The following is a 26,414-nucleotide window of genomic DNA, read 5'->3' as shown; positions in this document are numbered from 1 at the left end:
TGATACCTCATTGTGGTTTTAATTTGCATTTCTCTGACGATTAGTGGTATTGATCATGTTTTCATATGTCTGTTGGCCATCTGCATGTCCTCCTTGGAGAAGTGTCCAGGTTCTTTGCCTATTTTTAAATTGGATTTTTGGTTTCTTTGGTCTTGAGTTTTAAAAGTTCTTTATAAATTTTGTATATTAATCCCTTATCAGATGTATTAGTGAATATGTTCTTCCATTCTGTGCGTTGTCTTTTCATTTTGTTGATGGTTTCCTTTGCTATATAAAAACTTTTTAGTTTTATGTAGTTCTACTTTTTAATTTTTCTTTTGTTTCCCTTGCCTGAAGAGAGATATCAGAAAAACTGTTGCTATGAGAAATGTCTGAGAGTTTGCTGCCTATGTTTTCTTCTAAGACTTTTATGGTTTTGATATAACATTAAGTTTTCAATTCATTTTAAGTTTATTCTTGTGTGTGGTGTAAGAAGGTGGTCTAGTTTCATTTTTTTTGCATGTATTCAGTTTTGCCAACACCATTTATTGAATAGACTGTCTTTAGCATATTGTATATTTTTGCATCCTTTGTTAAATATTAATTGAATATCAATTGAATATCAATTGAATATTAATTAACCACAAGCCTGATAAACCCAGGCTTATGAAGCATGGGTTTATTCCTGGGTTCTCTGTTCTATTACATTTATCTATATGTTTGTTTTTGTGCCAGTACCATGCTATTTTGATTACCATGGCCTTGTATTATAGTTTGATACTAGGTAGCATGATTCTTCCAACTTTGTTCTTCTTTCTCAGGGTTTCTGTTGCTGTTCCGGGTCTTTTGTGTTTCCATATAAAACTTTGGAATATTCGTTCTAGTTCCGTGAACCACTAGTCCAGGGCCTTCATTTGTTGGGAGTTTTTTGATTACTGCTTCCATTTCACTAGTTGGAAGCTGGACTCCAGATTCTCTGATTCTTCCTGATTTAGCCTTGGAATCTGTACATCTTTAGAAATTTATCCAGATTGTTCAGTTTGTTGTCATGTAGTTGTTCATAATATTTTCATACAGTATTTTGTATTTCTTTGGTGTAAAAGTTGTTACTTCTCCTTTTTCATTTCTCATTTATTTGGGTCTTCTCTCTTTTTTTTCTTGAGGAGCCTGGTTAAAAGTTTGTCAGTCTTGTTTATTTTTTCAAAGAACCAGCTCTTGGATTCATTGATCTTTTGTTGTTTTTTAGACTATTTCATTTATTTCTGTTCTGATCTTTATTATTTCTTTTCTCACTATTCACTTTGAGCCGTGTTTGTGGTTCTTTTCCAAGTTCCTTTAAGTGTCAGGTTAGATTGTGAGCTTTTCTGTTTCTTGAGGTGGGCCTGTGGTGCTATGAATTGTCCTCTTAAGACTGCATCCCTGTGTCTCACAGATTGGGGCGGTTGTGTTCTCATTTTTGCTTGTTTCAAGGTATCTTTTGATTTCTTCCTTGGTCTCACTGTTAACCTAGTCATTGTTCAGTAACATGTTATTTAGCTTCCATGTCTCTGTGTGTTTTTCAGTTTTCTTAAGTGGTTGGTTTCTATTTCATAGCATTATGGTCAGAGAAGGTACTTGATATTATTGCAGTTTTCTTAAACTTACTGATACTGTTTTGTGTCCTAATATGTAGGCTATCTTAGAAAATGTCCCATGCACACTTGAAAAGAATGTACATTCTGCTGCTTTGGGGTGAAATGCTCTGAAGATACCAATTAAATCCATTTGATCTAGTGAGTCATCTGAGGCCATTGTTTCCATCTTGATTTTCTTTCTGGGAGATTTATCCATTGATGTCAATGGGTGTTAAAGTCACCTGCTATGACCGTATTACTGTCAGTCTCTCCCTTTGTGCCTCTCAAGATTTGCTTCCCATATGTAAGTGCTCTTACATTGGGTGGGGCTATTGCTCCCCCCCCCCCGCCCCAGGCTGATGTGGTTTGGAGGGTAGTATTCCACCCAAGAAAGGTGGTATCTGCCATGTGGGAAAGTCACTCCACACAGGTATCCTGGTAGCTGTCCTTTCAGTTTTCTCCCAAGAGCTGTCAACCCCAGACTGTCCTCATGCAGCTCTAGTCCACTTTGCTCTTCCTCTGCTGGAGCCCAGGGTAAGTAGCTGCAAACAAAATTGTGTGCATTGGCTCTTTAAGTGGGTGGCTGCATCTTGAGCCATCTTGCCCTGGTGGACAGGAGCCCCGCGGCTTTTCACAGCCAGATGTTATGTTGGCGCCTTTCCCCGTTCTGGTGACCTAGACTGCAGAGCCCAGCTTGGAGTTTAGGCCCCACACTTCGCAGGGGGATCCCCCCTCTGCTGGGATATGCCTTCAGAACTTCAGCTGCTGCTTGTGGAAGCCCTGCCAGCCCTCTCGCGCCTCTGCATCTCCTACCAGTCTCAGTGTGTCTTCTGTAAGTCCTTTCTTTATAAGGCATCTCTCCAGCTAGTCTTCAGCTGGTGATTCGGGCTGCCTTCCCTATAATTTAGATGTTATTCCAGTTTGGTCCTGGGCGGGGGTTAGTGTAGCTTCTACCTCATTTGCTGCCATCGTGGACCCCAAAAAGCTTTAGACTCTAACTGACAATTGAGAGTTGAACTGGAGAATGGGAATGGGTTGTCCAGAACAAGCCTCAGTCTTCTTGAACTTCATTAGAAAATTGCTGTAGAAAAAAGCAATTTTATCTGGAATGCTGTTGATTTCTCCCCACTAGAATGCTACGAATTTTGTGGTAGGCAACTTGGTTCTGTTCCAGACCAGGTTTGGGGAAGTTTTTCTTTTATAGGTTCAAGGTCGTCATGGAGTGCAGTCAAGTTTTCAGCAGTCTGTGGTGAAGAGCTGTGTAAACTAAGCGGAGGAGAGTGTAGATATTTCACTCTGAGAGCGTCAGGTAGCTGCTGAGGGAATTTGGAAGCCCAGTCATTAGCATGGGGAGTGCACTAGCTGCAGTGTGAGGCTGGAGCGGCAGGGGTAGGTGTTAGCAGAATCCGTTAATTTTCCAGGGAAAAATGATGAGGGCTTTGAGTGCAGCCTGTCTGTCCCTTTGCCCTCTTCCTTCCCCAGCCCCTCCACCTGGAATAGCTCTGAGACAGGAGCATAGCTGGGGAGTGGAGGTGGGAAGTAGTAGAAGTAGTAGTTGCTTTTTCTCCAGAGGAGTAGGTTGTAACTTTTAAAATTGAGATGGTGATTGTTCTTACCACAATAAAAGAGAGATGATGATGTTAAGATGAGGATGAAAAGATGTTAGCGGAAGCAGCCAGACTGAGATAAGAGCTCAGAGAGAGGAGTCAAGGCCCTCGGTGGGGGGTAGGGGCAGGCAGACTCTGCCTCCAGCCCTGGGCCCAGCTGCCCTGCCCCCTCCTTCCCAGCTGATCCCATCTGTGTCCTGAGGTCCCAGGAGCAGTTTCAAGAGCAGAGGCTGCAAGGCAGGCCCCTTTTGGCCTGGCTCAGGACCTGTCCAAAGCCACTTTCTCCCTGTTTGATTTGTCTAAGCAGGCCCAGGGCCAGCCCAGATGCTAAGGGGTGGAGAAATACATTTCACCTTCTGATGGGAGGACTGCCCCGTGTCACACTACAAAAGAGTGTGGACACAGGGAGGCATTAAACAAAGCAGTTCTAGAACCATGGTATCATCTGGCCTTGGCCTTGGCCTTGGCCTTGAGGCTGTTCTCAGTTATTGCTGCTATAATTTGCTATAATTACGTAAGATTCTACCCTTCCTCAGAAATCTGCAGGCTGAATCTACTTTAGCCCTCTGCGGGGCATCTGCCAGGGTTAAGATAGAACCGTCACATGTGCCCTTGTCCCAGGTGACATACCTGTTGGCGCATGGTGATCTTTGCTGTGTTTTTTTTGTCACTGTTAAAGGATTTGGGGCAGAGGTGTAGCCAGGTTTCGAGAAACGTGAGGGAAGCTGACCTCAGGGTGCCGTGCGTTTGCAGTGGTTTGGGGGGTCAGACCCCTCAACTCACCTTTGGTTTCTCGATGGCCTTACTGTTCGATATTCTCTTTCATTGTATCACTGTCATGTTAACAGGTTGCTGTAAAAGTAACACTGCATATAGGTTGTGTGGGCACATTTGAGAACATGCCTTTCTCTCCTACACTTCATGTGGAGAGCGCATTGTCCTTAACTTTTATTCCTGTTAGAAACCTACATTCAAAATGAATAATTATTCTCATTTTGCTTTTCTAATGTCATGAAGGTTGCAAAAATATCTGCCTCTAAGGACTCAGGAGGACTTACTTATGGGAGCAAAGGTAGTGAGTGAGTCATACCTGCAAGCTGGGAAATGAGAGTTCACTTGAGCCCTTCATCCAGTCAGGAGGTTTCCTAGGCAACCATTTATGCAGTAATTAAAAGATGAGGAACTAAGAGGTATGTACTTGGAAATTTTAATCCTCGGATGCAATCCCTGTCAGATTGAGACATCAGTATTAATTTTTTTTCATTTAAAAGCTTAACACTTAATTGTAGAAAAACACACTACGAAGACTTGTGTGTTGTGCTTTGTCCTTCTCTTTTTACTACTTTTTCCTCTAATGGAAATGTTTATTAATGCTGGCTCATTTGGGGAAGCAGAAGAGAAGTTACTGCTGAAAGTGATTTCACTCAGCTGTGAAGTTATTTGGAAAAGCACATCATCTTTTCTTGTGCTTGTTCGAGTTTTTGTTGTCATCAGTAGAAATTCTAGGGTGTGGAGAAGAGAAGTTTATTCATCATTTGTTTGTTCTTTCAGTGCTTGAGTTGATACTCATTTATTCCAAGGGTTTAGTTATTTGAGTCTATCGTAGACAATGGAAACATACCGCTCCATGGCTTGGGAGAAAGGAGCAGGCTCGTCCATCCGCGAGCAGGAGTGAGGACTCTCGGCCAAGTACGCACCAACAGCCTGCATTTGCTGAAGGTTTTCCTTTGTCTCTTCACTCTCATCCTTTTTATATAGGTTTCTGCTTGGGTGTGGCGATTGTTTCTATTCCTCTCTGAAACACTAACGCTCTCAGACTTGATTTCACATGGACTTTCCCGAAATTCCCTTTTAATAAGTAAGGGGCATTAGGAAAGAGGAAACACCTACTAGTTATGTGACAGACTCATTTTCAGTAGAGCTGGAAATCTGAAAAGAACCAGAATATTAAAACGCTAACAGTGCCAGTTTTAAATAGGGTTGTATTATGACCCTAGACCAGCTGTTGTGAGGAAATGTGGAACTCCAGCTAAAATACAGCAGCAAAGGGCTGCTTTCTCCTGGAGCCTGGAGGAGCTGGCTCCCCGCTCAGAGCACCCGTGGGTCTCAGGAGCGTCTGGAGCTGGTGGCCACGAGAATTTGAATTTTCTTTTGAATGTCGCTGCTGCTTCCCTTCTATCACCAATGACTTTGAGACTCTCCGGCAGAAATGGGGCAGATTAAGTGGGTGAACTTCATCGTTACCCTCTTCTCCTCCTCCCTGGATCTGGGGAAGAAATCACAATAGCAGGTCCTATTCTGGAGCGGAGGCTCTGGACACTGTTCTTTCTACAGTGAAAGGGAAAAAGGTTTAATTCTTAGACAAACAGTGTGTGTGAATGTACGTACTTAATCCTAAAGAAAACCGCTTTGACGCTGACATTTTAGTGGCATCAATGATGCAGTTCTGCCCTTAATTTTAACTTGTTCCATTTAATTACACACTTGAAATGCCAGGCTGTAGTTTGTGAACGGCCTTACATTATTTTTAAACCAGGTGGGTTATAAAGAAGGTAATGCTTTGGCTTATGATTTTTAATATACACATTTTCACATTTTTGTAAGATAAACATCAGTTTATTAGATTTGTTTGCCAGTTACTGTACTGGGCATAGGGGAAACAGAGATGAAGACCTTGTCTTTAGTTTAGAGGTGCTGACAAGTCCAAATGGAGAGACATTTAAATAACTACTGATGGGAAGACCTTGTGCAGCACTCACTGCATGTGCCAGGCCCTGTTCTGAGTGCCTTGTAGGCATTGATTTTAACTTGTGAATGGATACAAAAACCCTGTTACTTGTTATTGTTATTTTCTCTATTTTCCACATGAATAAATTAGGGCCCAGGGAGGTTAAGTACTTGTCTGAGGTCATAAAGCTTGTTCTGGTTGACACCAAAATGTACTGAGTGCCATCAACAGAGCTGTTCTTGCAGGGGAAATGGGGAGGAGAGGTGCGGGTACCAGTGAAATTTCCCCAAAGGAGGCCATCCCTGAGCAGGTCTGTTCCTCTATTCAGAGGAAAAGAACAGCCATGAAATACTGGGGTGGCCAAAAAATCTATTAAGTTTTCTCCATGAAATAAAAGACACACTTTTCATTTTCACCAATAACTTGACTGATTTGAATATTTTGAGTATGTTGGCTTATCTTCCTCATGGTGTAATGGTTATTGTTCTCTGTTAATGTCTGAATCTGACCGCTGTCGACATCAGCAGGTCTGCTCAGTTGCGGAGCGTTGTCCGGTGAGCAGTCTCCAGCGTGAAACCCCGCAGACCACTGTGACACGTTCCGTCAGTCATGGCACCTTCTCCACACATGGCACAAACCTTCCGTGTGCATTTCAGTTGCGTTTTTACCTTTCTTGAAATAATAAAGCATAATATGCCAAAAGTGTTGCTTATTTTTTTCTATCTTCAATATTAAAATGGCTACACAAAAATTCACCAATTTGGATGTTTTTAAAAAATGCATGCTGATATGACAGCTGCCACAGTACAGTCGAACAAAATTGCTGAGAATGAAGTTAAAGACAACAAAGTGCTACTGTCACTATCTTACAGAAAAAACCAGGGGAACTCTTTGGCCAACCCAATACTTGCTTAGTAACACAAAATGCTGCATCATAAATGGGTTCCTAGGTTGAATCGGTGACAAGATAATAGAAGATGGTGAGATAGTAAAAATGTACCAGATTCCTGCATCCTCAGTATAAAAGACAAGGAAAAAAGAGTTCCAATTTAAAGGCAAATCTTTGTTTCCAACTGGTGTGAGATGTGATAAAAACTTGGCCCTTAAAAATTCTAATAGAAATAACTGATTTACTTACTTAACTCTGTAAGTATGTGGGTAATTGTGTGACCCCTTTTAAAGGTACTGAGGTGAATTTCACAATTGCCAAAGGCTTTATCTTAGGTAACAATCTATAGAAATAGTCTACTAGTATTTATTTTGTATAAATTCAGGGGAAACACTGATTCATATCTTTTAGATTAAAAAATTGGCAGCAATTACCAATTAGGTAGATTAATTTTATTATTACAGAGATACGAAATTATTCAGAAGATGGAATTGCTGGTGCCCATCCATGGCCCTGCCGCACTAGGTCTTGGCTGCTTCACCTTCCTGTAATGAAGAAGGTGCCCTTTGGAGCATCAGCCATGTGTCTGACCATGCCTTTGCACCCCCTGCAATCATAACCTGCTGACTTTCTCATTACCCCCACTCTCCACTGATACCTGTGCTCCACCCTGACCCAGCCTCATTGGATGACCCACCTCTGTCCCTAACTGCATGAGTTTTGGGGCTTCTCATCGTCTGTGATCTCACAACCTTCCAGCTCCCCACTCCCTAGACCTTGTCTACCCACGGCTCAGGTCAGTAAGCCAGGGAGTCCCTGTTTGACCACACCCACCTGTCCATCCACCTGGTCCCAGAGTTACAACCCATTTCTCCTTTGATCTCTCTGAGCTCCCTAGTCTGCTGGCTCCATTGCTCTGTACCTGTCTGTTCCCTCCTATCTTCCTTTCCGTCCAGGTGAGCATCCATGGACCGGGTTTTAAATCTCTGTCTTGCCAAAGCCGTATACTTCCTGATGGTCTTGTCCTTTTGCTTGCACCCGGGCTGCTGAGCAGTGTTGGAGAAAATCATACAACAGGGCAGATTGGTGCCTGTTCGTGTGAATTCAGGGATTGCCCAGCACTGGGCGGTGGTTGCACCATGTTATTCAGGTTGCTGTCATTCCGATCGTGCATAGTGACCGTTACTAAGCCAACTCACTCTTCAAATGTATGATGCTTCTCCTCCCCCTTACTCTGGTCAGGTGATGCACTCGTGTAGCACGGCTCCATCCCACCTGCCACTGAGCTGCCTCTGTCCCTTGGGATCCACCACCTGATGACCTCCAGGCTTTTCTTCTTCCTGTCGCACTGCCTTTGTCATCTTGGCTGGTTTCATCTCTGTCAAACTGACTTCTCTCAAAAGGCAAGTACCAATGTCTGTTTTCTAACTGCAGTGAAACGTTCTTATGCTTCTCTCCTTTGCCTTCTGCTGGAGGAAAACTGGAATTTATTGTAGAGTGGCAGGACCCAGCTGCTCTCGTGCTGTGTGTATGAGTGTGCGTGGGACTCACTCTGTGATCTTAGCTAGATGCTACGCCAAGCCGTAGACAGTAACTGTCTCCCATGGCTGCTGAATCGTTTCATACTCTGCAGAAGTAGTCCCTAGAGGGGAAGGTTTGATTGGCATCTTTCAGATGAGAAGTGGGCAGGAATTCCCCAGATAGATCTGTTTTATTATTAGTGCTCTAAAGCGTTGCCTTCGGTGTGGCTCACCAGTGCTCTGCGGATCATGGCCCCCTCCTGCCAAGGAAACCTGAGATCTGTTCTGTTTTAGCCCCTGGCGTGCTGACCCCTTGGTCCGCTGTTGGAGGCTTGCTGCCCACTTTGCTGGTGCTCCTCGTAAATGCTGCCACTCCCACCTGCCACCTCTGTGAGGCGCGATGTTCCTTTCTTTTTTTTTTTAACTCTTTTTAAATTGCAGCTCTTTGTCTGGCTTTCACGTAAAAGTATGAACATTCAGGAGACATTATTCATTGATTTATCAACTCTTCCATTCCAGAACTGGACACTTGCAAGTGCAGATTGTGAGAATGACACACCTTCTGGTGATTATAAGGGAGAAACATCTGGCCATTGTAGTAATTCCAGCACTTGATCATGAAAGTCGGTGCTGAGCATTTCTTACACATCATTTTATGTGATCTTTAAAAAATCCTGTCGTGTCGCCAATTCCATCCTGTGCTTCCAGGGAGTGCACTGCGGCTCTGAGGCATTTGCAGTCACTTGATCAGTCTCTCACGCAGCAGCCGCACAGTGGGACACCGTCCAGGTCGGGCTGCAAAGCTCGTGTTCTCAGGTACCTTGAGCACGGTTGCTCTGCTCCCCACATCGCCTTTTTTAGAAGGTGGGCCACAAACAGAAGAGTTCATGGTCTCTGACTGACTGCGTAACATTGAACATTAGCTTTAGCGAGGAGCTGGAGAACTAGCTAGCGGAGAGTCATGCATTGTGCTATTTTTATTCCTCCATTTGGTTTCCACATAATTGCCGAAGGGCAGCATCTTTATTCTGCCTGAAAATTATACTGCCTTTATTCAGTTTATAGTGCAATTGTTAGCGCTGTGATACTCATGTGGAACATGTTCTCACCGAATTGTTTTATTTGCCCCTTTGTTACCCTCTTAAAGAGCCAGCTTCAAACTTACGCTTTAAGACACGTGGCAAACGCAAGGCCTGCGGACTGAATCCGGCCCTCCCCTTTGTTTTATCCGGTCCAGCACCTTGTTTCTACCCGGTGGCAGCACCGACCTCTCACTTAACTGTTAAGGAGTATTTACATTTACAGAGTCCTAAAATTACATCCGGCCCTTTGAAGGCAACCACAAGGCTGATGTGGCCCCCAGTGAAAATGAGTGTGATACCCCTGGTTTAAAATACCTCACCATGGGTTTGAAATTTTAAGTGCCTTACATCTGAAAGAGGTAAAAAGGCAGGCTTATCTGTTACTGACGATGTATAGGAACTACTTTCTAAATCACTGGCAGCAGTAGTTTCACTTTAATAATCCAAATGTGTCTATTTCAGTTAGCGGGAGACCAGCACCTACACACTTTTCTGGGGAACTTAAGCTGCTTGTACCGGGGCTGGCCTGGCCCTACTGATGGGAAGTAGGCTTCCGCTGTTTCTGGAGTGTGTTTCCTGTTTTCCGATCATAATGTTGGGTTGGCCACAAAGTCCATTTAGTTTTTTTCTGTAGAATAAAAGACGTATTTTTCATTTTACCAATAACTTTATTGGTTTGGATATTTTGAGTGTGTTGGCTGTCTCTCACGTGGTATAATGTTGATTGTTCTCAGTGAACGTCTCAGTCTGATCACTGTCCATGTCACCTGGTCTGCCTGGCTGTGGAGCATCGCCCAGTGGGAAGAAGTCTTCAGCACGAAGCTTCGCAGACCACTTTTGACACATTTGACCAGTCACAGCACCTTCTCCATACACCGCACAAATCTTTTCTTGTGTTTCAGTTGCGTTTTTACCTTTCATGAAATAAAGGATAATATGCCAAAAATGTCACTTATTTTCTTCCATCTTCAATTTTAAAATGGCTTCTCAAAAATTCACCAATTTTGATGTTTTTTTTAAATGCACGCTGATACGATAGCTGTCATAATACAATCTAACAAAATTTTTGTGAATGAAGTTAAAGACAACTAAGCGCTACTAACACCATCTTACAGGAAAAAAACTAACTTTTTGGCCAACCCAGTAGTTCCTACCCTCTCTCCCACTTCAACTCCTTTTGTTTTTATTGTTTTATTTTATTTTTCATTTTTAAGTATATTTTATTGATTATGCTATTACAGTTTTCCCAGTTTTTTTCTCCTCTTTGCCCCATCTCCACCCTGCCCCACCCAGCCCTCCAGCGTTGCCCCCCCCCTTAGTTCATGGGTTGTACGTACAAGTTCCTTGGCTTCTCTGTTTCCTATGCTATTCTTAACCCTCCCCTCACCTAATTTATGCCTACCAATTATGCTTCTTATTCCCTGTACCTCCCCCCCCATTCTTACTCTTCCCCTCCCCACTGATAACCCTCCATGTGATCTCCATTTCTCTGGTTCTGTTCCTGTTCTAGTTGTTTGCTTAGTTTTTGGTTTTTAGATTCAGTTGTTGATAGTTATGAGTTTGTTGTCATTTTACTGTTCATAGTTTTTGATCTTATATTTCTTAGGTAAGTCCCTTTAACATTTCATATAATAAGGGCTTGGTAATGATGAACTCCTTGAACTTGACCTTATCTGGGAAGCTCTTTATCTGCCCTTCCATTCTAAATGAAAGCTTTGCTGGATAGAGTAATCTTGGATGTAGGTCCTTGCCTTTCATGACTTCAAATACTTCTTTCCAGTCCTTTCTTGCCTGCAAGGTTTCTTTGAGAAATCAGCTGATAGCCTTATGGGAATTCCTTTGTAGGTAACTCTCTTTTCTTCTTGCTGCTTTTAAGATTCTCTCTTTGTCTTTAATCTTGGGTAATTTAATTATAATGTGCCTTGGTGTGTTCTTTCTTGGGTCCAATTTCTTTGGGATTCTCTGAGCTTTCTGGACTTCCTGGAAGTCTAGTTCCTTAGCCAGATTGGAAAAGTATCCCTTCATTATTTTTTCAAATAAGTTTTTAATTTCTTGTTCTTCCTTTTCCCCTTCTGATGTCCCTATGATTTAGATGTTGAAGTGCTTAAAGTTTTCCCATAGGTTCCTAAGCCTCTCCTCATTTTTTTTGAATTCTTGTTTCTTCATTCTTTTCCGGTTGGATGTTTATTTCTTCCTTTTGTTGCAAATCATTGATTTGGATTGGTTTCCTTCTCTTCACCGTTGCTTCCCTGTATATTTTGCTGTATTTCACTTGGGTAGCCCTCATTTTTTCCTTCATTTTGCAACTAAGCTCAATCAGTTCTGTGAGCATCCTGATTACCAGTGTTTTGAACTCTGCATCAGCTAGGTTAGCTATCTCCTTGTCACTTAGATTGTTTTCTGGAGTTTTGATCTGTTCTTTTATTTGGGCCATATTTCTTTGTCTCAGGGTGCCTGGCCCATTACCTTGTAAGGGGGTGGAGCCTTAGGTATTCACCAGGGTGGGGCAACCCTCTTCGCTGCATTGTAGTAGTGTTTGTGGGGGAGGAATCAGAGAGGGAACAATGCCATTTGCTCACTCTGCTTTAGCCCCACTTTCCAACAAACTCTCCTGTGAGACTAGGAGTTTCTCCCACCTTACAACCCCCACAGTATTTTACAGCTAGAGGTTTTGAGTCTTTAGTTTCCCATTCAGCCAGCCCCGCCCCTGCCAGTGAGCTCCACCCCACACCTCCTCTCCACCCCCGCCGTCCATCTCCACCTCTTCTACCGGTCTGGATGAACATTTCTTTAACTCCTTAGTTGTTGGAGTTCCATGCAGTTTGATATTTTGGCACTTCTGGTGGTTTATTGTTTTTAAACTGGTTATCCTTCTTTTGATTGTGCAAGGAGGAGAAGCATTTCTGCTTATGCCTCCATCTTGGCCAGAACTCCTATTGTTTTATTCTAGACAAACAATTTACAGATTATTTTGACAGCCTATTTTGAGAACTATTTATTCCATAAATATTTATTAAGCATTACTCCCAGCCAGGTACCATTCTGAGTGTTGGGGATGTGGCAAGGCTCCAAAGAGCATCTCTGCCCATTCTGAGCTTTTGTTCTGGTGTGGGACCCACGCGGGGCACCAGTAAACATGTGATAACTGTGTCAGATGGTGGTGAGTGCTGTGAAGAGAAGTAGAGCTGAGGAAGGGGGGAGAGGGGAGAGGGAGTGGAAGGGCATGCTGCTGTTTCAGCTAAGTCATCAGGTCTTTCTGAGGAGGTGACATTTAACCAAAGACTTGAGTGTCTTAATCTGGTTGGGCTGCTGTAACTAAAAGAGCATAGCCTGGGAGGTTTAAGAACAACAGACATTTGTGTCCCATAGTTCAGAGTCAGGAGTTTGAGATCAGGGTGCCAGCATGGGTGGGGCCTTGGCAGGAGGCCCCTTTGTGGTTCTCATGTGGAGGAGGGAGAGATCATCTGCCTCCTGTCTCTTCAGAAGGGCACTGATCCCAAGGATGAGGGCTTCACTCTCACGGCCTAATCATCCCCCTCCCAAAGGGCCCACCTCCAGATATGACACCTTGGGGGTTAGGGCTTTAACATTTAAATTCTGGGGGAACACAACATTCAGTCACCCGCACTGAGTGGGGTGAAGAGAGCATTCCCGGCACCAGGGACTGCCAAGTCCAGGGGTCCTGAGATGAGACTGCGCTCGGCATGTCAGAGCAGCAGTCGGCGGCCCCAGCGTTGTTGCTGGAGCCGATGGGCAGCAAAGGGAAAAGCATTTGGAAATGAAGTTGGAGGTGCTCTGGGTCCAGTTTCTTTAGGGCCCTAAACTGGGGGCCAGTTTAGCTTTGATTCCCAGGGCATGGGGACCTTTTCTGAAAAGAGGGAAAGACATGTTAGGAGTTTTAATTCTAAAAAGTCCCTTTGGATGCTGGGGTGGGGTGGGGGCCCAGCGTGGAAGCGGTGAGGTGTAGGTGAGAGGAGGTGGGGGCTGAGGCTGGGTGGGTAGCAGTGGGGGTCGGGAGTGGTGGTTGGGTGGGGGGGACTTGGGAGGTCTATCTGGTACAATTTGCTAATAGATCAGCTGTGGGACATGAAAGAAAGAAGAGCCAAAGACAATGCCGAGATTTCTAGACAGAACAGCTAGGTGAAGGAAGGTGCCAGTTACAGAGACGGGGAAAGAAGGGGTAACGCTACAGGGAGGGTGTTGGTGGGTGCTGTGTGAAAAGGGTTTTATAGTCAAATACGTTTCAGAAATGTATTCTAGAGCGTGACCAGGGCAGCTGGATTGGACGTGACAGAATGTGAGGGAGAGCCGAGGAAAAGCAGTTTTCTTCATCCCCTGCTTCGATCACCTGAAGAGAAAACACTGCACCTACTAAGCAGTCACTTTCTAGTTCTCCCCCTCCTGGCCCTGGCAAGTGCATTAACCTTTTCTGTAGAGCACAAGAAAGCAGCTTGGATTGTGGCTGAATGTAAAAAAATACTATCAGCATTCCCATCAAGGGTTACTGCCTGATGGTATAATACATCAGAACAGTCAGCTAATTAATTTAGCCCACCAGCAATTGGTTTATCGTTTTCTTGACCACAGTCATAATGATGGCACTGATTATTCACACAGAGTCAACCACAGTGGTCGGGTGAAGCCAGAGCAGTGAAGGATGCACTCAAGTTTCCTGAGGGATTTTCTCACCACTGTGGGAAGGGAACGGGGCATTTTCCCACAGTGCTAGATTCCAGGAGAATGCCTAGTGAGAGTTCCTTGGGGACTGTGGGTAGGAAACAGAGCAGCATGACAAAATATTGACACAGAGTAACTGGAGAGCAGTGGGTTTTACAGTGTCCCTCCGCATGGGCAAAAGACAAGATTTTGTTGGGAAACGGGAACACTCACAGGTCGATTGGTAGGGACTCGCAGAGGGGTGTGCTGGGCCAGCATACCCTGAGGCCCTCTGTGTAGGTCTGTTTGATGATAAAATGTTGCCCCCCCCCTTTTTTAAAAATAGATTTTTCACTTTTTTGAGGATGTACACAACATAAATTTAGCCATTTTCAAGTGAACGGTTGGTTGGCATTTAATGCATTAATGTTGTGCAGCTACACCTCTGTCGAGTTCCAGAATATTTTCATCACCCGAACAGAAAACTCTGCATCCATTAAGCAGCCACCCCCAGACCCCGCCTCCTCCTAACCCTGCCAAGCACCTTAACCTCTTCGTGGGGCACGGGGAAGCAGCTTTGAGCGTGGGTGAACATGCAGGCTGCCTAGGACCTGGAAGCCTGCGTTGGGGATGCCAGCTTACAGGCATTATTTGAAACACCATTCAGTTGTTGAGGGCATCGAGAAATTATGTAAAGTGATGAGAACATTGGATCATTATTATGTTCTTTTCAAACTGGAATTTGAAATATCCCAACGTCTTGAGACCATGGCCATTCTTAGAAACGCCACTGTGTCCCAGCCCTTCAAGAACCAGCTTTTAGAAACCTAATAGTACACATTTCTAGAGTTCCTGGTGAGCTAAGAGAATGGAGAAAAATACAGGAAGTAAAGGAATCTCCCTTTCTTTTCCTGTTATGAGCTGTATGTTTGTGTCCCCACCCCCGATACTCATATGTGGTAGCCCTAACCCCCAGTCTTACTGGTATTAGGAGATGCAGCCTTTGGGAGATAATGAGGGCTAGAGAAGGACTTGAGGGTGGGGCCCTGATGATGGGATTAGCTCCTTGTTAGATGAGAAAGAGGGATGGGTGGAGCTTGACCCCCTCTGCCTTGTGAAGACACAGCCAGAAGGTGGCTGTCTGCAAGCCAGGAGGAGAGCCCTCACCAGAATTTGACCATGCTGGCACCTTGATCTTGGATTTACAGTCTCCAGAACTGTAGGAAATACGTTTCTGTTTTTCAGGGCACCCAATCCATGCTTATTTGTTCTAAAACAGCCTGCTATAACAGCTTGCTTGACTATGACAACTTGCCTTTTTATTTACTTGTTTCATGGGTTACCCATGCCTGCTATACAAAATGAAATAATTAAATTCAAATAATATAGTAGTATATCCAGTTTAAGTAAAAAGTTGTCTTTTTTCCTTCTAATTGTGACCCCTCCGAGGTAGCTATTTTAATAATTTGAGGTTTATTCTCTTAGACTTGTGCCATCTAGTAAGGTAGCCTTTTGCCACTTGTGTTATTTACATTTAAATTAATTAAAATTAAATATGAATAAATAGTTCTGCAGTCATATGAGCTGTATTTCCAGTGCTCGGTAGCCATATGTGACTAGTTGCTGTCATGTTGGACAGTATAGGTTCAGAACATTTCCATCATTGCAGAATGTGCTGTTGAACCGCACTGTTTTGGGTGAATTCTGTTCATATACAAACATGTATGTGCATATGCATACACGGTCTGTCCAGAAAGTGTCCAGCCATGTACTATGAAAACTAGAAATGTTTATTGAGGAAGATACAAGACACATTGTATATAGGACAGTGACACCTCAGCCCCCTTCAGAGCAGGCACCTTGGGACCTCACACAGTTCTCCCAGATGTCATCAGCTGCCCCATCATATTTTCCTGAATCTCATCAAGAGTCTGAAATCTCTTCCCTTTTGAAGGTGATTTTAGTTTTGGGAAAAGCCAGTTACAGGGCACCAAATCTGGGCTGTAGAGTGGCTGAGTCACCTGGGTGATTTGATGTTTCGCCAAAGAATTCTGCATGAGATGTGATGCATGAACAGGTACATTGTCGTGATGAAGCTGCCAATCACCAGTTGTCCGTAACTGCAGCTTTCTGAATCATCTGAATATTTTCCATGGAGGGATGTTCAAGGTTCATGAGAAATTTGATGCAGATTCCTTTCTGTTCTTGCTCAAGTCATTTTGAGTGTGACGGCCACATGGTACACATGCTCACTCAATGGCATCTACCACCACCCCCACTAACTAATACAGTGAAGTTGCCATTGTTCATGCATGTGCCTTCCAGTACACTGTCGTTGGCTGCCAGGTTACGTGAGTGCTGTGCAAATCGTTCTGGTTATATTAGCAGTAGCTGGGCTTGTTTTAGACAGACCTCGTGTGTGTGTGTAGATGTATAGTTGACATAATAATTGTATTATGTACACTCTTCTGCAATTTGTTTTTTTCACCTAACAGAGTTAACTGTTACTTTAGTGTGACGCACAGGAAACATCATGCCAGGAAAAATTTTAAACAGTGCATAATTAAACAGAGTTCTAGTAATAAAACTATTTTTAGATTTTAGAGGTAATTGCAACATATCTTTAATGCTTGTTCCAAATTTAAGCAAAATATCTTTTGAACTAGTCCATTTGGCCTTGTGTATGTTAAGAAAGATGATTCAGGATGTCTTGAGCTTAATTTGGTATGCTTACCACACATATTCATACACACACTTTTTTATTGTTTTTCTATTTTATAACTGGGGTTTTCATCTTTTTCTATCTTCCCATTATTCAGTAGACCAGCACTAGCAGCCACTAGGCACATGTAGTTATTTAAATTAAACTTGAGGGACTAAGTTGTACTGGCCAATTTCAAGTGCTCATTAGCCACACGTGCTGGGTATTGGACAGTGTGGACGTGGAACATGCCAGTTTATAGAGGGTTCTCTTGGACAGCGTTGCACTAAAGCTTTCTTCAGGTTCTCATTAGATGCAGTGACTCGTCCACAGGTGAGGGCTGGGGACCCTGCCCAGGAGGACATGCCAGAATTTCTGGGCGTGGGTGGAGAGCTTGCTCTTTTGTGCCTGCCCCACTCAAGGTTCCGATTCTTCTCTCAGAAGATGCACGTTTATCTTTTGAGAACTAGTGTGCTATAGTAAGTTAATTATGGAAAAGAAAATTGGTTCAGATAGCTTCTCATGGTTAGAATTGGTGACTGTTTAACATACATACTGTTAAACAGCATCTGCCTATAAGTGTTACCATTCAGTTTAGAACAGAAAGTAGTAATGTTAGTTACAATAAGTGCTGACAAAAATGAAAATGACAAAATAATTGAATGTTTGAAATTTGTCCTTTTGTGCAAAACAGGATGTATTTGTGTTGCCATTTACCACCAGGACTAGTTTGTAAGAAACAGGAGTAGTTCCGTCTGGAAGAGAATCGGTACAAGAGGGAGACGGGTGGAACAGAGAAGGACTTCGTCACCGTACAGCCTTCTCTTCATGTGCCTTGTAACTGTGTGCTTGCATCACCTAGAAAAAAAATCAGTCAATAAAATAAGGAAGGAAAAACTAAAACACATCCTTAAAATGTGCAGGATGCAGAGTAGACTGTTTAGGAGGAAAAGGGCACTTAGGACAGAAAGAATTAGTTAGACAGCTGACTGAGAGCCAGGGCTGGGCAGGGGTTTCGTGTGACCGTCAGGTGACCGCTCAGCAGCCCCTGGGCACACCAGGACCAAGGTCAGCATGCCGTTTCTTTATGGGTTGGTTATTTTGTGGCAGTTAAAGCTATTTAAAACTGTTCTACCACGTATAATGTAATACATTTTAGAAGAAAAAATATTCCTAGTACCGAATTATTTTTTTCATGCAATCTTTCTTACCAGAGCTCAGGAAATGCTGATTTAAACTCTAGGAGATAATTAGCCCAGAAAGATGAGGTTGAAAAGAAATTGTTCTAGATCTGGGGCACCCTGCTCCATTTCCAGCCTTTCAAGAAGATGAATGCCGGTGTTAATTTCGCTTAATTTGAATAGTGATGCACCACTGCTTATTCAGCACATACTGCCCCCATGTGAGTCACATGGGCACTGAGGATGGAGTGCATAGTTTACATGGTCCCCCTACCCCATCCTTTGCTTGCAACTGTATCAGTGACCAAGGGACAGGAAGGTCCAGCAGCGTCGGGCCCTGGGCTCTGGGCACAGAGCTGCCTTCTTCCACCATCAAGTCTCTGTCCTCCAGCTTCCAGGGGACCAGGACATCAGAAATGGAGTGGTTGTATAGTGAACGGAGGTCTTACTAGTTTTTGAAAACAGAAACCTGTAATCCCGCAAAATTCTTTTTTTTTTTTTTTTACTTAAAGTAAGTTGCTAGTATCTGTACTTTTTTTCAGGAAGGAAAATTAAGGGGAGAAACTGTGTTAAAACCAGTTAGGGGGAAATTGTGTCCTAAACTGCATATGTTACAAAGGAAATCTTGTTTGTTGTGGAGGTTTAAAGCAGTGTTCCCCAAAGGCAAGGGCAGTTTTCAGAACGTGTAACAACCAGCACAGCATAGGAACCCGGACTTCCAGAATGGATGCCAGCCTCAAGTAACTGGTGTGACTGTTACCTGCATGCCCAGACCGAAGGTGACTCCTGCCCAAAGGTAAAGCCATGTGAGGTGGGAGCCATTTGGGGGTATCGAGGTGCAGCCAGCCTGCTGGTTGTTCCCCAGTATCCATAACCACTTCTTCCCTGAGTCACTGGGCCCCTACGCCATATCTGGGGCACGTGGCAACTTTCGAGCCTTGTGATGAAATTCTGGTTAATGGGAGATAAGTGATATTATGTGGCCTCTCCAGAACCTTCCTTAAGGGACGACATGTGTCCCCCTTTGCCTTTTATGTCTTTCTGGAATGTGGGTGTCACCCTCTTGGCCCGTGAAGTTGAGGTCACACGTGGTGGAGCAACAGTGTAGATGGAGATGACACTTGCCTTGCTGGACTTTTCCCTGATAAAGAAAGAAACTCCTCTTGGTTAAGCCACTGGGACTTTGGGCTTCCTGTCACTCTCAGCTAGACCTAAGTCTGACTAATGCAGTTCCTGACCTGCGAGGCAAATTCAGTTCTATCTTACTCAAAACTCGAACCATCCTGGGACCGAGGTGTTCTTGTTCTAGTTTGATGGACTGGGAGACTAAGGGTAACTTAGCCCAGAGACCCCCGGATAGAGCCAGCGTGCAAATCCACGTCCGAGCTCTCAGCTCTCCGACACACCGCCAGGAGCTCGGCCCTTGCTGCACTCGGTGACATGAAACATAAAGAAGGGCATGTGCCACAGGGTTTTGTAACATTCATGCTTTGGCAGAGTCCCAATGTTGTGGATTTTTTAAAGACGTTGGGTTTTTCAGAGAAATTCATTTGTGGCTTTTTGAAAGTGACAAACATGTTAACTGCCTTTCAGTCAATAATACTTATCAGAAAGCCCTTTTTTTTAAATTTCAAAGAAACCTGTCTTTTCCACTAATTTCCAGTATTTGCTTGTCATTTGCTAATCGGGACATTTCTAGGAAAATAAAGAGTAGTGCAAGGAGAGGTTTTGTCATTTATTTTCTCCAGTTATAGCAACATTGAACAAAATTTGGGATGTTTTAGGATTCTCCTTACTATGCAATAATAACTTCAGAACATTCCCCATATTCATTATGTGATAATGTAGAGATCAGGATGACAGTGGAAAGAGGGTCATGTTTTTTTTGGATTGTCACTTGGGGACAGCATCGGCAGCTGGCGCTTCTGCAAAATGTAGACATGGAACCTCAGGTGGCTGCTTGCCCTGCTGCTCTGGGCTGGGCAGGCTGGCAGCTGACACCTACAGGGCACGTGGGGCCCAGCAGCGCTGGGGTGGCTGGTCAGCTGGGTCCAGCGCAGAGAACTAGGTGGCAGCAGGGCCTTCGGTAGAGACAAAGGTCCTGACCTATGGCCAGTGCTGCTGTGGGTGCCCTGGGTGGTGCTTCAGGTTCACTCATTGCTGTCATTCTACAGTGGACTCTGAACTGAGCGTATCCCTGGGAACGCTGTGTCTATAGGATTTGCTCTATTAAAAAGGATTCTGTGGCAAATAACTTCGGGAAAGTGCTGAGTTCTAATCCTCCTTCTGGAAATTTACAGTGCACACTTAGCATTTTCTAAAGTCTCGGGTGTTAAGAAATCTTAACTATTGAGCACAGTTTGTGAAACTTAACTTGAAAATGGAAATTATACCTTTTTAAATGTAACCTCCTGTGGAACTACTTCATGATTCTTTGTACAGGCAGTTAATAATGGTCTTGGAAATTACTGTCTCACTAGGCTGAGTTCCCCAGAAGATGCAAGCTTTGAATCTTGTTGCCGACAAGGGACTTTCTTGCTGTCCTGTTTGCTCTCACGTGCCAGGCCACATTCTCTAACGGTCAGGGCCTTTCTGCTTGTGTGTATTTCACAGAAGCCAAACTGCAGTGCCGGGCCTGTCCTCTGAGGCCATCTCATGCTGCCTTCTCGTCTGCTGGCTGAAGAAACTAAGGTTTAGAAAGGCGAAGTCGCTTGCCACAGCCCAACAGCTTAATAAGTGAGGATGCCAGGGCCGAGGTCTCTTGATGTGCCTTTTGTCACTTCTTAGTAGAAATTACTTGAGTTTGTTTCTTACTTTCAAGGTTTTTTGTGGCATCTCCAGACTGGGAAGGGACAGGAACAAGAGAGTCGACGACTGATTTTCCGCCAAGGTCTGGGATAGGCGGGATGAGCAAGAAGAGGGAGCGCCCGTGGGGGCATAGATGGTGCCCAGTAAAGAGTGTTCTGGAAAGTCATTGTATTTGTGTGTGTACCAGTGACTTAAAATAAGCTGTCATTGCAAGAGAATGCAGAGCGTGAATTACTTCCAGGCGGCCCCTAAGCGATGAACAAACGCACAGTCAACAGACAGGACTGGAGCTCTTGCCGTAGTGTATAGGTCAGTGCCTGCCTCAGCCCGTCCGGAAGGGCTCGTCAGCCGTCAGAGGCGACTTTTGTCTGTTTTTTATGGAGTTAAGCGTTCAGAAAGAGTGATTTGGGGAATTTTTTACAAGGCCCAGGGTATTGATGCCGGTAAGGCCCGAATTATTTTAATTTTATCTTTCTTTCATGGTGAAGACAGTAGAAGACCCTTGCTCATTGATTACTGTGTGAAATTGGATCCTTTTGTTGTGAGAGGTTCTTTTTTCTGTTGTATTAAGTGTCAGAATAGCACCTGTCATAACTGTTTGTGAAGTTAATCTGAGTATTTTTCTTATGCTTTTATAAAAATACTCTCTCTAGTCTTACAATGAAACAATACTGTTTATGTGTTATAACCAGAGCTTTTGCTTATGCCCTCTTTTGGTGGTGGTGCATTCTGGATAAAAGCTGTAATTTGACCTCAAAAATGTAAGGGTATTAACTTTTTTTCCTGACAGCCAGAAAGGAGGAAAAATATCGTAAGATTGTAGCATCGCCATATTTCTGTTAATTACACCAGGAAGACTCCTAGAACGCCAAACTGCAGCACAGTTTCCAGAGTCTCTAGTCTCTGTTGCAGCCTCTCATCTCTTATGTAAAGATTTAAAAAAATTTTTTCCCTTGGTTAATGGACAGTAGCAATCAATGTCTATTGAAAGTCTAAGAATAAGTTTAAATTAAACCAAAAATGCAGAAAATGACAAAATAAGTTTTATTTCTTAAAAAGGGAGTGTTTTCCGCTTCTTTTAATAAGTGATAATGAACATTTGTGATTTTATATATATATATATATATATATATATGAATATACCTTTAGAGCAGATGTGGGTTCACAGCAAAATTGAGAGGAAGGTAGAGATGTCTTACATACCCCGCCCCTGAACCGTGCCCCCCACACTCAGGTATAGCCTCCCCCATTTTTAACATCCCCCACCAGAGCAGTACATTTGTTAGCCGAGACGAACCTACCTGGACACATCATTTGCACCCCAGGTCTTGGTGGTGTACTTCCTGTGGGTTTCAACAAATGTGTAGTGACGTGTAAGCATCAAATCCTCTGGGCTCTCTCTACCTGTTCGTCCCCCTGCCCCCCATCCCCTCGCAGCCCTGGCAACCCCTGATACTTAACTGCATCCATGGTTTTACCTTTTCCAGAAGGTCCATAGCTGGTATGTAGCTAGTAACTAGACCTTGAGTCAGATAGTTTTTCTCTTATTTACGCCCCAAGGGTAATAGATGAGGGCCTAAAATGCTGATTCTAGAGGCTTTTTCTGAGGCCGAAAACATCTCTAATTGTTGTAAGGTAAGTAATTGTTGTGAGGATATTACAGTTGGGAGAAAAGTAAATTTTTTGCATGCACCTATTAATTTTACTTCTGTGGAACCGGAGCCGGGGAGAGGCGAACACACAGCTGCTTCCGCCCCTGCCCCTCCACGGGCTGCTGCCGCTGCCCGGTCCTGCCACGCCAGCTGGCTCCCGCAGGCATCTTTGAAAGCCTAGTTCAGACCGTACCTGCTTGGCAAAAGCTTATTTGATTTTTCTCGGTGCAGACAGACCTTCCTCTAGTGTCTGTGTCCACAGCTTATCGCACTTCTTGTACTCCAGTGTAGGCGTTGACTTACGGGTCTGTCTCCCTCTCCAGACAGTGCCTTCCGTAGGGGTGGGGCCTGTGTTGTCTTCATCTTGTGTCCCAAGTTGGGCCGAGCACGCTGTCTGGAACACAGTAGGTCTTCAGGAGTTGTTTGTGGAACCAAACTTTCCACGTGATAGATACATGCTTTAGAATTTCTTTTCATTTTACCAAAGTCAGTCATTTTGTCTGTTTGAGATAGAATTAACTATCAGAATTGAAAAAATCATAATATTCTAAATTACTTATGTGAGTCTAGCCGCTTCTTAATGTTTTTTTTTAATCCTCACCCGAGGATAGTTCATAGATTTTGGGGAGAGAAAGGGAGTGAGGGGGAGAGAGACAGACAGAAAGACAGACATTGATGTGAGAGAAAGAAACATCGATCAGTTGCCTCCTGTGTGTGCTCCGACCAGGTATTGAACTTGCAGCCTTCTTGGTGCACGAGACGATGGTCCAACCAACTGAACCACCCAGCCAGGGCCGCTTCTTAATCTTCACAAAAATACCACTGATATTTTATCTTTACATTTTATTGTATAAGTATGTCCAGATTGTGTGTGCTCATTCTGTGGTAGAACTGACAATCTGAAGTTTATCTGTTGCTGAAAGATTTAAGATGAAACTGAGACAAGAACCTGCTGTGCTTTGTAAGTACGTCTTTAGGTCATCCTGCTATGAGGCACTTTCTTAGATTGAGTTCCCCTGAGAGAGGCGTGAAGGCCAGTGCACCTAGTTCTTTTGGAAGGAGAAAGAAACACCTTGAGACAGGGAAGCACCCATAGTGTAGCAAGCAAGTCACCGCTGCAGGCACTCGGAGCCCAACTTTGCTGGGGACTCTGGAGCCAGTGCATCAGCGTATCCTACCTGAGGGCGTAGGAGCTGGTCAGTCCCTGGTCGAGGCTGAAGGACAGTGCCGGCAGTAGTTTCTGAAACTCTGCCTGCCTTGTGGCCCCTGTGCTTGCACGTGGCATTGCCCTCCAGCAGAAGGATGCTGTGACAGGCCAGAAATAAGGCCCAGGAGGGTGGGTGGGGCCAGGTAGTGTCTGGTGCAGGCATAGCTGCGTGATTACTTGGTTGACAGTTCAGTCTGGCGCTCCATATACAAACAGTGTAAGCTTATAGTAAGATTCCGTGCCTTTTTGTAGCATAGCATGAGTAATGGATACATTGCTTGGCTAGCTTGTAATCAGTGGTGAGTAATGTCCAATATCCTATTTTGGATAATAAAAGATCACACTAATTGTGGACACAGTTTTTTTAAGATTAAAAAAAAAGCAAAAGTTGGACTGTAAAGGATCATGCTTTAGTATCTATTACTGTTTTCTCCTGTCCCAGGTTTGTTTAAAACCTAAATGACTGCTCCCAGCCAAAGCAACCATCCCTTAGCCGGCTCTGCCTATGTCAGCTGAAGTACATTACTGGGACGTTTCGTTTCATTCAGTGTGATCCTGCTCTAATGCCCACCGTGGTCTGCATGTGGGGAATGGCTGCATGTGGGGAAAGTAATAGTAGTTTTCAGTACATGAAATACACGAAAGTAAAAAACTTACTCTACATATTTTCATAGTACAATTTCCTATTTCATGAAGAAGGTTGAAAAGCTGATTTACAGTGTTGCCTCAAACGCTAGTCTGGAAGTGGCGCTCTCAAATTTCTCTTTTTTTCTCCCTTCCGTCAGCAGATGGCGTCTGACTGGCTCTCTTTTCTGTTTTCCTTGCCTTTTTAGTCCTTTCTTCTGCCCCCACTTGTGGCAAACATTTGTCACAAGAATGGATGCTGTTACTTAAAAGAAAGTCTCACTGTGCTGTGTCTTCCCAAAAGGACAGGAAGGGAAGGAAGAAACAGGTTCCCCTGCACACGGCACACCACACCTGCTCACTTTGTGTGCCATGAGAGGGGCGCTTGTTTTCCTGCAGAAGCAGGTCAGATATTTTGTGGTCACAGTAAACCTGCCTTTATATTTCTAAATCGTTTTGCATGTAAATGGCTCCTTTTTAGTTGGATGAGCACATTTGGTTATTTGACTTTTTTCCCTTAACACAAAGCTGTTTTCCAAAGAAAAATCCTTTGATGTACAGATAAGCAGATTAAAATACATCTGTACTTAGTTTTGGGAGGAAAACTGGCATGACAGTGATTCAGGCTGGTTGTTGCGAATATGAAGAACACGTAAAGACTTACGATTCGGTAGAGAGCACATACAACTTAATGAAAGATTGTTAATGACTAGGAGGATGTTTAATTAACGTGTATTATAAACCCAGACTGCATGTGGAACGGTGCGCTTGAGTTAAATATTCGAAGGAAGATGGCAAGCCCCCACAGCCCTTTTCCTATTCTTCCATCATCAGTAACTATTTACTGAATGCTTCCAGAGTTAATATTCCATAAAAACAAGTGTATGAATTTGTTTTTGCTGTCAACGACACAGTCTTATTGAATGTAATTTGTTACTTTGCCTTTCTGCTTTAGGAAGAATGCTAGGGTGAGTCTCGTTTAATCTTTAATGTATTATCATCTCCCATCTCTGCTTGTCCAAATCCAAGTTGCAGTTCAGCGCTGTCTTTTCTCATGATTATCTTAATTCTGCACCCACCCTTCCATTCACCCGCGCCGCCTCCAGAAAAGTCAGTCTTATGCTTCTCTAAACATTCTTAGCATTTATGCAAACTCTTTTCTTGGATGTGCCACTTTCTGCTTTCTAGTGTAGTTACATGTAGTTGCTGAATTTAAAGCATTTGATTCCCAGGTGTTCTCAGTGCAATACTTGTATAGAATTGCTGTTCATTGATTTATTGAACACTTATTGGGTATTAACTTTATAAGTTCATTGGCTCTTAGAATTAGTCAGACCTGACTTTGAAATTCAGCTCTGCTATTTACTAACTCTGAGTCTGGCCAAGCCATAACCCCTCTAAATTTCAGTTTTCTAACCTGCAAAATGAGGGTGATATGTGATAGAGATGTTGTAAAGATGAAAAACAATAGTGTAGGTAAAGCACAGTGCCTAGGGCATAATAGATGCTCAGTAAATCTTGGTGTGTATCCACATGCCCTCCTCAGACACACACACACACACACACACACACACACAGTATGTGCAAGATGTTAGACAGTAGAAGAAAGACCAAATCACACAGGTCCTATGCTTCATGGTGCTTACAGAAGAAATAAAACCACACAAGGAAGAAGACAATGGTACTGTTGGGGCAATAGAGATGGAATGCCATGGGAGCTGTTTCTGGGAACTTTCTTCTCCCAGAGAAAGAATTGGTGTGGTTTATGGGAGGTTTTAATGCCAAAGGTGGCAGTTGTGCAGAAAATAGAAGATGGGGTGGAGGGCTTGAAGGGTGAAGCTGCAGGCTATAGAGGCAGGTAAATATTTTTAAAGATTTGTCTTTTTAAAAATGATTTTACGGTACAATAGAACTTTCTGATTAAAGACTGATATTGGAGATGGATATTCCTGCTGATCTGCCCCTAGTGTTTTTGAGCTGTAAGTGCCTATATTATGTCCTCAGATGGCCTAATCTTTTTGGTCCAGGTGATGTCGTTGCCACCAGGGATGTTGGAAATGATAGAGTAGCTTGGCAACGACTTCACCAGTACCCCAACTCAGTGGTGTGTGTTTCCCATGGGCATGGAGAAGGGGGAAAGTTAACTTGGTAACTGTCCCTAAAGATA

General features: G+C 43.7%; 3 long non-coding RNA genes across 3 annotated transcripts in view; 2 read left to right on the top strand and 1 right to left on the bottom strand.

Annotated features, from left to right (window-relative positions):
- LOC118496970 overlaps positions 1-4,390 on the top strand; it is a 59,120-nt gene extending 54,730 nt beyond the window's left edge. Inside the window, exon 5 of the long non-coding RNA XR_004899508.1 lies at positions 4,217-4,390. This is a non-coding gene — a long non-coding RNA (uncharacterized LOC118496970). The remainder of the gene's footprint in view (positions 1-4,216) is intronic.
- LOC118496974 lies at positions 1,920-11,281 on the bottom strand. Its single transcript, XR_004899512.1, has 3 exons — positions 11,269-11,281; positions 10,158-10,165; positions 1,920-4,016 (listed from the first exon to the last, which is right to left on the bottom strand). It is a non-coding gene; the product is annotated as an uncharacterized LOC118496974 (long non-coding RNA).
- On the top strand, positions 5,357-25,461 carry LOC118496972. Its single transcript, XR_004899510.1, has 3 exons — positions 5,357-5,826; positions 8,059-8,071; positions 25,451-25,461. It is a non-coding gene; the product is annotated as an uncharacterized LOC118496972 (long non-coding RNA).
- Positions 25,462-26,414: the final 953 nt, after the last annotated feature.

The sequence above is a fragment of the Phyllostomus discolor genome, chromosome 10 (genome assembly GCF_004126475.2).
Source record: "Phyllostomus discolor isolate MPI-MPIP mPhyDis1 chromosome 10, mPhyDis1.pri.v3, whole genome shotgun sequence".
In the NCBI taxonomy this organism is placed as follows: domain Eukaryota; kingdom Metazoa; phylum Chordata; class Mammalia; order Chiroptera; family Phyllostomidae; genus Phyllostomus; species Phyllostomus discolor.
The sequence above is the reverse complement of the archived record's forward strand: the minus strand, read 5'-3'. Positions and strand labels throughout refer to the sequence as shown.